Here is a 9,596-nt window from a genome sequence, read left to right as displayed (position 1 = left end):
TCAATGACGTGTATATCTGTATGAAGAACATCTTTATCAATGCAAAGGTCAATTTTCCCATATGAAGATCTACTTCACTTATGAGAAAATCAAGTTAAAACTTCCGCTATATGACGGCATCTACCGCAATATCAATTGCAATTAAGGGAGATAACCTAGTTTGTGGGAAGACCAAAAATGGAGAATATAATGATAGCCAATGTGTAGATTAAGTGACTACGTTTGCAAATATTAACTTCCCCTATGCGTAGATCAACTACAACTATGCGAAGATTAACTTCACTTTTATAAACTATTTGAAGTCCAATTTTTACCTTTATGAACTTGCAATTATGATAGATTTCACATGAAAACGGTAAGATGGTAATGTATATGCAATATAATATATTTCATCCACAACTCCTAAAATATGCAACAAAAAAAATAAATTTTAATGTTTAAGATGATCGTCATTTGTTGAGAATGCCTTGTTAGTTACCTGTAGAATAAACTTTGGATGTAAAGGTTAGATTTCGTGAACAGGAAGTGATTCCATAAACGAGATTTTATCCAATAGCGTGAAGCTCATGTGCACGATCGAAAGAAGCTTTCTGCGATTGAGAACAGTAAATTACCAACAAAAGTGAAATACAGATTAAATGTAAGAAATGAACGAAGCAATAAATTTGATTTGAATTTTGCAGATTGCAACTTCACCATTTTTTGGCGTTTTTTTATCTAAGCTCTGATTTACCGCTAAAAAATCACAGATTTTATGAGAAAATTTTTCGCGACAATTATGCCAGAACTAAATTACTTATCGATGCTGATTTGTGCACGATAGATGCGAGACTGTGAATATGTCGAATTAACAGGGGTTATTGAGGACGGAATTTTGAGATAATTCTAATTCTATAGCAGTACATCATCGGATTCCCTAAGTTTATGAAACAATATAGACAGTCCTGGCAAAAAGAACCACTCAGCTTGAAATATAAATGAATGACTTAGGGGTTGAAGTGTGGATTATGCGAGATGAACTCAGACATGCAGGTTCCATTCCGACTGCGAAATCAGAGTTCTAGAAGTGGATATCCAAACGACAAAACGATGTCTCCAATAGCTCATCTCGATCACTAGTCGGACGAGTGTGAATATATTTACGGAAATCCGAATGAGCATAAACATGGTATGATTTGCATCATGTATTAGATTGAGGGGAAACGGAATATAGTTTTCGTGTCCTAAGTAATGGGAAATGGCGCTGAACTCAAATGAAAGACTGATCGATTCAGCAAAAGTTACAAGGGGATCAAAACCGTAGATCTTCCGACTGAGAGTGCGATGACTATCAGTAAGACCTTATACATTTTGTTGAACATGTCGTTGTAACCTTATAGTTAAGTGATTCGACTTAAAAATGAGTAGCTGTACATGAAAGACAATTTTGTTGGACAAAGGTCTACTTGACTATAATAATTTTGAAACATGAATTATATCGTATGTTTTTAATTTATTGTCTTTTTGCTTCTTGACTGCAAAACTAAACGGCATTGGAAAGTAGGACATGTTTTTCCAAAAATTGTTGTACTTATGCTGAGAAATTGAACACAATTTTAAAAGATTTTGATAGCACACGAAGAAAATAATATAAACAAGCAAATATGGTCGAATGTTCGGACCGAATTTTATGTACCTTCTATATCTTGTCATTCATAATTGAATTACTTGGGTTGTGGTAACAGTTGCAGATGACAAGATGTATTAAACCTTCTAATATTGTCTTCTAAATTCTATGTTAGTCCATATGGAGTCTATGTTAGATAAGAAGGCATACAAAAGGAGTATATAAGTAATATGAATGGCTATGGCTATTTGTTCCTCCATAAGACTCCAGAAGTAAAATTTTGGGGTCGGTTATGAGGGGGCTATATATAATTTGCACGGTTGTTAGAGGCATTAACTTACATCACGTACCAAAATATAACCGAATCGGATGAAATTTCCTCTTCGAAGAGACTCCGATGGTCTGGGGATCCGTTTATAAGGGGGGGCTATTTTCAATTATGGACCCAAATGAACCAATTTTGCATGGTTGTTAGAAGGTATGTACTGACATTTCGTACCACAATTCAACAGTATCGGATGAGATTTGCTCTTCCAGAAGTCTCTATAAGGCAAGTCTGGGGATCGGTCTATCATCACGTACCTAATTTCAAGACAAATCTGGGAGTCGCTTTATATGGGAGCTATACCTAACATCGCTCCGATATGGTCCATTTAAAATATCATCCGACCTACATGTATGATGTTCGAAAGTTAGGGTGATTTCCACAGACGGACGGACGGACATCGCTAGGTCGACACAGAATTTAACCACGACCCAGAATTTATATACTTTATGGGTTCTGAGGCCAATATTTCGATGTTTTGCACGAGGAATTACAAAGTTCTTTTTCGAATAGGTTCTTTCAAAACTTATTTTCAAGCATGAAATGTACTCCTCCAAAAGGCCCCAGAAGTCAAAGCAGGGGATCGATTTTTATTAGGGCAATACAATTATAGAACGATGTAGACCTATTTTTGCATGGTTAGGTTAGTTCAGGTGGCAGCCCGATGTATCAGGCTCACTTAGACTATTCAGTCTATTGTGATACCACATTGGTGAACTTCTCTCTTATCACTGAGTGCTGCCCGATTCCATGTTTAGCCCAATGGCAAGGGAACTCCTTTTTATAGCCGAGTCCGAACGGCGTTCCACATTGCAGTGAAACCACTTAGAGAAGCTTTGAAACCCTCAGAAATGTCATCAGCATTACTGAGGTGGGATAATCAACCGCGGAAAATTTTTTGGTGTTCGATCGAAGCAGGAATCGAACCCACGACCTTTTGTATGCAAGGAGGGCATGGTAACCATTGCACCACGGTGGCTTTTGCATGGTTATGAGAGGGCGTATACTAACATCGCGGAATAGATGAAAGGTGCTCTTCCAAGAAGTTCAGGAAATCAAATATGGGGGTCGGTTTAAATGGTGACTGTATACAATTATGAACCGATATGGACCAATTTTTGCACGATTATTAGAAGCAATATACTGATAATACATACAAAATTCCAGTAGGACGGGATGACATGTGTTCTTCCAAAAGGCTCCGGATCAGTTTATATGGGAGCTATATAATTATTGACCGATTTTTGCATAGCTATTAGATGGCGTATAATAATATCACGAAGAAAATTTCAATCGGATCAGACGAAAGGAGATTGTTAGAAGAAATATACTAAAATCAGTAGAATCGGATGAAATTTACTCCTTCAAAAGGCTACGGAAGTCAAGCCCGGGGATCAGTTTATATAGGAGCTGTACAATTGTTGACCGATATGGACCGGCACAACTCGTTATGCCAAGTTTCAAGTTGACAGACGGAAATATGGACGTCGTTAGATGTCCTCAGAATTTCACCACCACTTAGAATACATAGACCAATATTCCCTATGGTGGAGTGTATAAAAATGGCTCTTTGGGTATTGTCCCGGTATAACATAAAACCTTCGCTTATTCGCCATTGAGCCCTCTATACATTGAGAAATTTTTAAAATATTTCATTGATGAGATGTTGCTTTAGAGCTAAAAGTGTAACTCGGGCAATTGATGAAAATTATTCATATATTCGATTTTCCTCGCTTCTTAATGGATTGCTCTCTCCAGGTCATTTATCTTTAGGTCTTTGAGTCTTCAGTTTTACATGGAATTAGAATTGGTTTCCAATATTTTCACATAGATCCAAAGAGTTAGATCACTGGGAATATACCATACACTCCTTCAGAATAGCTTCAAGTCCCGAATTTGAATTAACTCCAATATGTCGACTTGACTTCAAATTCATCAACCAGTTTTAGCGGTAACTTGTCTTTCAGCATGAAATTAAATCTGGAAACTGAGTAGCCAGAGATTTTCAATTTCCATAAATAGGTTCTTCACCTAAATCTGCAGAAAATTCGACAACAATAGTTTTGTTATTAGTATAGGTGTGACGCGAGGGAAAATTATGATTTCCATCCACATTCTAGGGAATGTGCGTTTCAGCTTGGCTGAATTAAGTTCGATGATTACTTGATCCTTATAGCGTTTGTTCCGTAATTAATGTCTTTAGTTGTTAGATATTTAGTTAGATATTGCCAAAATTTCCAGCGAAATAGTAAAATCAATTAAGGAAATCTTGGACACCGCATCCTTCAATATTCCTCCTCGCGATTTCTTAGAAACTCTACGAATCTTGGGATGCTGTTTCTGCCGTTGGTAGCGTTGCAATTTCCGGACTTTACTTAACTTCACTTTGAAATTTCGAAATTGAAATAATCCAAGACCCTGTCTTGTCTGAAGAAAGAAACAAACTAGAAATGTTAGCAGAAAATATCCTTTATTTATACACGATTTCCATGGATGCTCTTTAGAAACATCCCTTAAATAATTGCATTAGTAAATGCAACATAGGGGATGGTAATGTGATGAATTGGCAACAATTGGCCAAAAGAATGTGGATTTTTTTAAATAAATGTTTATACATCTGGATTTAATTTCTTTGTATTGAAGAACAAATGTGCCCATCTTAGGTAGCCAATTTTTGTTCCATTGTGTATCTACTGCAAGAATTTTTATACATCACATTGATAGTAGGGGTAGTTTAGCAATACCATTGTTAATTTAAAACCCAACAAGATGACTATGGTATAAAGAGAACATCTGCAGATATTCTGAATATAGCAAACTGAATGAGATTTTCTTAAAACGACATTGTTTAGCTAACTAAAACTGCAGCTTGCGTTTATCTTTAAGAATAACTGTAACAAAATGGACAAAATTAGATATCTCTAATGCCAATGGCTGTGGCCTCTTTTCGAGACGAGTCTGAATTGTGGAAGGTAAATTTTATGATGTCAGGGGAACTGTAATAGATAGATAGTCTGCAAAATAAATCGTTTAACGTCTGCCAACTATATAAAATATTTATATTATTGATCAGTGAGAAATTCAAAGATGATTTTTTTACCATGTCCATGTTTATCACGCTGCAGTGCCGATTTGACTCCTTGGGAAGCCGCAATTTTATCCAATTTTCTGGAATTAAAAAAATCTTGAGCCATATTAGGTCTATGAAAGGATACGACAAATTTGGTATATACACTAAGAAATCCGCCAGTAAAATAACACAAAATTTAACATATTTTTATTGCAAAACAATTATTTGTTTGTAGTTAAATTTTTTTTCAACATCTTCCATATCTCAATGAAATTTCCTTTTGTTAAGTATGCCTCAAATATTTTGTGAACTAAACGTGGGTAAAAAATTCAATGACCATACCCATAAGTTCAATATGAACTAACGCAAAAGAAAATTTTCGTGCGATTCCCAAAAATAGTAAGAATGAACTTCTGTATGGTTAAAATGGTCACGATTTGGTGCCAATGATTTTCATCTTTACTTTTAGTTAATTTTTTCTTCTATGAGGTGATGTAGTTTCGTGAGTTGTAGTTAAAAAGTACACCAGGGCATTACATTTTCCTAGTTTTAACAACGCTTTGTTGAAATCTCAAAATTTGGAGTATAATTTAGTTAAATTTTCGCACGAGGTAGTTCATTCTGGCTATAAAACAGTTTACTTTTTTTTGTGTGTATCGGTTTCCCTACTTATCTTCTTGAAAGCATGGAAACCGCAACCCGATTTGCTTGGAAATGATCCATAAAGAGATACGCATTGCGGGCGGGAATCGCAAAAAAGCGGCAAAATGTCAAATTTTCAAAATAAAAAATTGTTAGATGTTCCAATTGAAATTACTTTGGAACATCTTAAATATTACAAATCGAAAGCAAATTTATGCACTTTGCGTATAATGAAGGAGAGCGAAAATTGTAAAATTTCATAATTAATTTTTTTCGCAATAAAAGTGAATAAAGACAACTTTTAAATGTGGATTCTAAGGGGAGAGATAAGTAGTTGAAAATGTATTTGTGGTATCAGCAGTAAATTTGCATTCCTCGCACTTTCGTTACTTTCTAGAAAAGTAAAATACCACACAAAATCGACGAAGAGTTAAGCAAATTAACTAAAATACAAATTTTTAATATAATTTAAAAATGAAGTGTGAAAGCCACAAGAGAACCAAAATAAGGGTCCTATGTCCAAAATTGGAAAAATTGGGCGATACATATATGTGAGAGTTAAATCGAAATCTAAACCGATTTCGATGATTTGTTGCAGGTACAGTTAGTAAATAAGGGTTTTATAGCGATACATATATCTGGGAGCTATATCTAATTCTGAACCTAAATTTTTCACACTTTAAGGGTACTATAAAAATTACTTAGTGTTAAAGGTGAAGACAGAAAATCGGTTAATAATTGCGACCAGAATCCTGCGAACAACAAACACAGACCGACGGAATTGGAATTAGATACCGAAGAAAGTGATATTGGTGGTTAATATTTTTTATACCCTCCATCATAGGATGGGGGTATATTAACTTTGTCATTCCGTTTGTAACACATCGAAATATTGCTCTAAGACCCAATAAAGTATATATATTCTGGGTCGTGGTGAAATTCTGAGTCGATCTAAGCATGTCCGTCCGTCTGTTGAAATCACGCTAACTTCCGAACGAAACAAGCTATCGACTTGAAACTTGGCACAAGTAGTTGTTATCGATGTAGGTCGGATGGTATTAAAAATGGGCCATATCGGTCCACTTTTACGTATAGCCCCCATATAAAGGGACCCTCAGATTTGGCTTGTGGAGCCTCTAACAGAATCATATTTCATCCGATCCGGCTGAAATTTTGTATATGGTGCTGGTATATGGTCTCTAAGAACCATGCAAAAATTGGTCCACATCGGTCCATAATTATATATAGCCCCCATATAAACCGATCCCCAGATTTGGCTTGTGGAGCCTCTAAGAGAAGCATATTTCATCCGATCCGGCTGAAATTTGGTACATGGTGTTGGTATATGGTCTCTAACAATCATGCAAAAATTGGTCCACATCGGTCCATAATTATATATAGCCCCCATATAAACCGCTCCCCAGATTTGGCTTGCGGAGCCTCAAAGAGAAGCAAATTTCATCCGATCGGGCTGAAATTTGGTACATGATGTTGGTATATGGTCTCTAACAACCATGCAAAAATTGGTCCACGTCGGTCCATAATTATATATAGACCCCATATAAACCGATCTCCAGATTTGGCTTGCGAAGCCTCAAGGAGAAGCAAATTGCATCCGATCCGGCTGAAATTTGGTACATGATGTTGGTATATGGTCTCTAACAACCGTGCAAAAATTGGTCCACATCGGTCCATAATTATATATAGCGCCCATAAAACCGATCCCCAGATTTGGGTTGCGGAGCCTCAAAGAGAAGCAAATTTCATCCAATCCGGTTGTAATTTGGAACATGGTGTTAGTATATGATCTTTAACAACCGTGCCAGAACTGGTCCATATCGGTCCATAATTATATATAGCCCCCATATAAAACGTTCTCCAGATTTGACCTCCGGAGCATCTTGAAGGAGCAAAATTCATCCGATCCGGTTCAAATTAGGAACGTGGTGTTAGTATATGGTCGCTAACAATCATAGCAAAATTGGTCCAATTACACAAAAATTGGTCCATAGCGGTTCATAATCATGGTTGCCACTAGAGTCAAAAATAATCTACCAAAATTTTAATTCTATAGAAAATTTTATTTCTAGAGAAAATTTTGTTAAAACTGTATTTGGTTCATAATAAAATTTTCATCATTGTCAAAATTTTATTTCTATAGGAAATTTTGTCAAAATTTTATTTCTATAGAAAATCTTGTTCAAATTTTATTCGGTTCATAATCATGGTTGCCACTCGAGCCAAAAATAATCTACCAAGATTTTATTTCTATAGAAAATTTTGTCAAAAGTTTATTTCTATAGAAAATTTTGTTAAAATTTATTTCTGTAGAAATTTTTGTCAAAATTTTCTTTCTATAGAAAATTTTGTCAAAATTTTTATTTCTTTAGAAAATTTTGTGAAAATTTTATTTCTATAGAAAATTTAGTTAAAATTTTATGTCTGCTTTGTCAAACTGAATTATATACGTATTGGATCGATCTTTTTTGATTTAATATATACCACGTACGGACTTACATGGATGGTGTTAGGAGGTTTTATGATACCTTGCCCTCGGCAAGCGTTACCGCAACGTAAGTAATTCGATTGTGGATGGCAGTGTTTAGAAGAAGTTTCTACGCAATCCATGATGGAGGGTACATAAGCTTCGGCCTGGCCGAACTTACGGCCGTATATACTTGTTAATCTTAATTAAATAAAATTAATTTAGTAAAATGAGAACTGGTTTCTACATCAATTTTTGGCTATATGACTCTTTCTTAATAAGCAAAATAAGCAAACATAAAATAAACTCTATATATAAGTACATTCTGTAGTATTCCAAATGGAATTATAATATACAGATATAATTATGGTTTGAATGAAGTTCTAACTATCACTAACTAACAGAGTTTGCAATCAATTGGACTTTTCCATGGGCCGATTCTGAAAATATAATTTTTGATTTAAGTACACATACGCCATATATCTCTAAGGGCATATCGTCATATCCATGAATTGTTATTGAAGAGGTGTGGAGGGATTTCCACTGTTGTTGTTGTGAAATACCTTTGTAGAAAATGAGTGGACTGAACTTTTTTGATGATACGGTATAAAATTTTAAATTTTTAACGAACGGGCGAAAATAATATCTAGATTGAAATAAAATCCAGATATTATCTGACGAAAACCGTAAAAATTTCAACTTGTGTAGTTTTAGAGAATATCTTCTATATATATCGAACTTTAGGCAATCATCACCATCTTGATGATCAAAAAATGCTCTTGTGAGGATGTATTCATTGGGGCCATAAACAAATGGACTGATATAAACTGTGTAGACATGTATCTTTCTGACTTAAAAAATGTAACATATTAAGTTCGAAGTACACTAAAAAATGCAATGAACCCACCAGATTCCAGGATAATTTTGGTTAAGTTTAGAACATTTTAACTAAATTTACAAACACCGATACCACAAAAGTAAGTAAATATTTTTCCGAGTTCGAGTACAACCGCTAAAATGGAAATTAAATCAGTAAAAGCAGAACTATATTATACATTTAGAGGGGAATGATCCAAGCCAACAATTGGATCAATCCCAAGTGCATCATGAACTCCGCCATACGGAGTTCATGATGGGCTTATTTATGGCAAACTTTTCAATAATCCAAGCAATTCTGAACTATTTTGTGGGAAACTCGAATTTAGTAAATCTTTATGCATTTGTGTACATTTTTCCCTATTTTAAATTAATTTAAGATACGAAAAAAATTATTTAAGCTAGGGATATTTTCTGAAAGCTTAATAATACCATCTACTAAAATATAGTTAAATTGGCCTTAGTTCCGTACACGCAAAAAAATAATTATTTTCCCCAAACGAAGTTTTAGACAAAGTAATATCGTTTCCCATTTGCTTTTCGCTGTAAGAAAGTTTGCTGGGAAGAAAAGTATATACCTTTTGTGATAAAC

Source organism: Haematobia irritans, chromosome 1 (genome assembly GCF_050003625.1).
Source record: "Haematobia irritans isolate KBUSLIRL chromosome 1, ASM5000362v1, whole genome shotgun sequence".
NCBI classification, from domain to species: Eukaryota; Metazoa; Arthropoda; class Insecta; order Diptera; family Muscidae; genus Haematobia; species Haematobia irritans.
The sequence above is the reverse complement of the archived record's forward strand: the minus strand, read 5'-3'. Positions refer to the sequence as shown.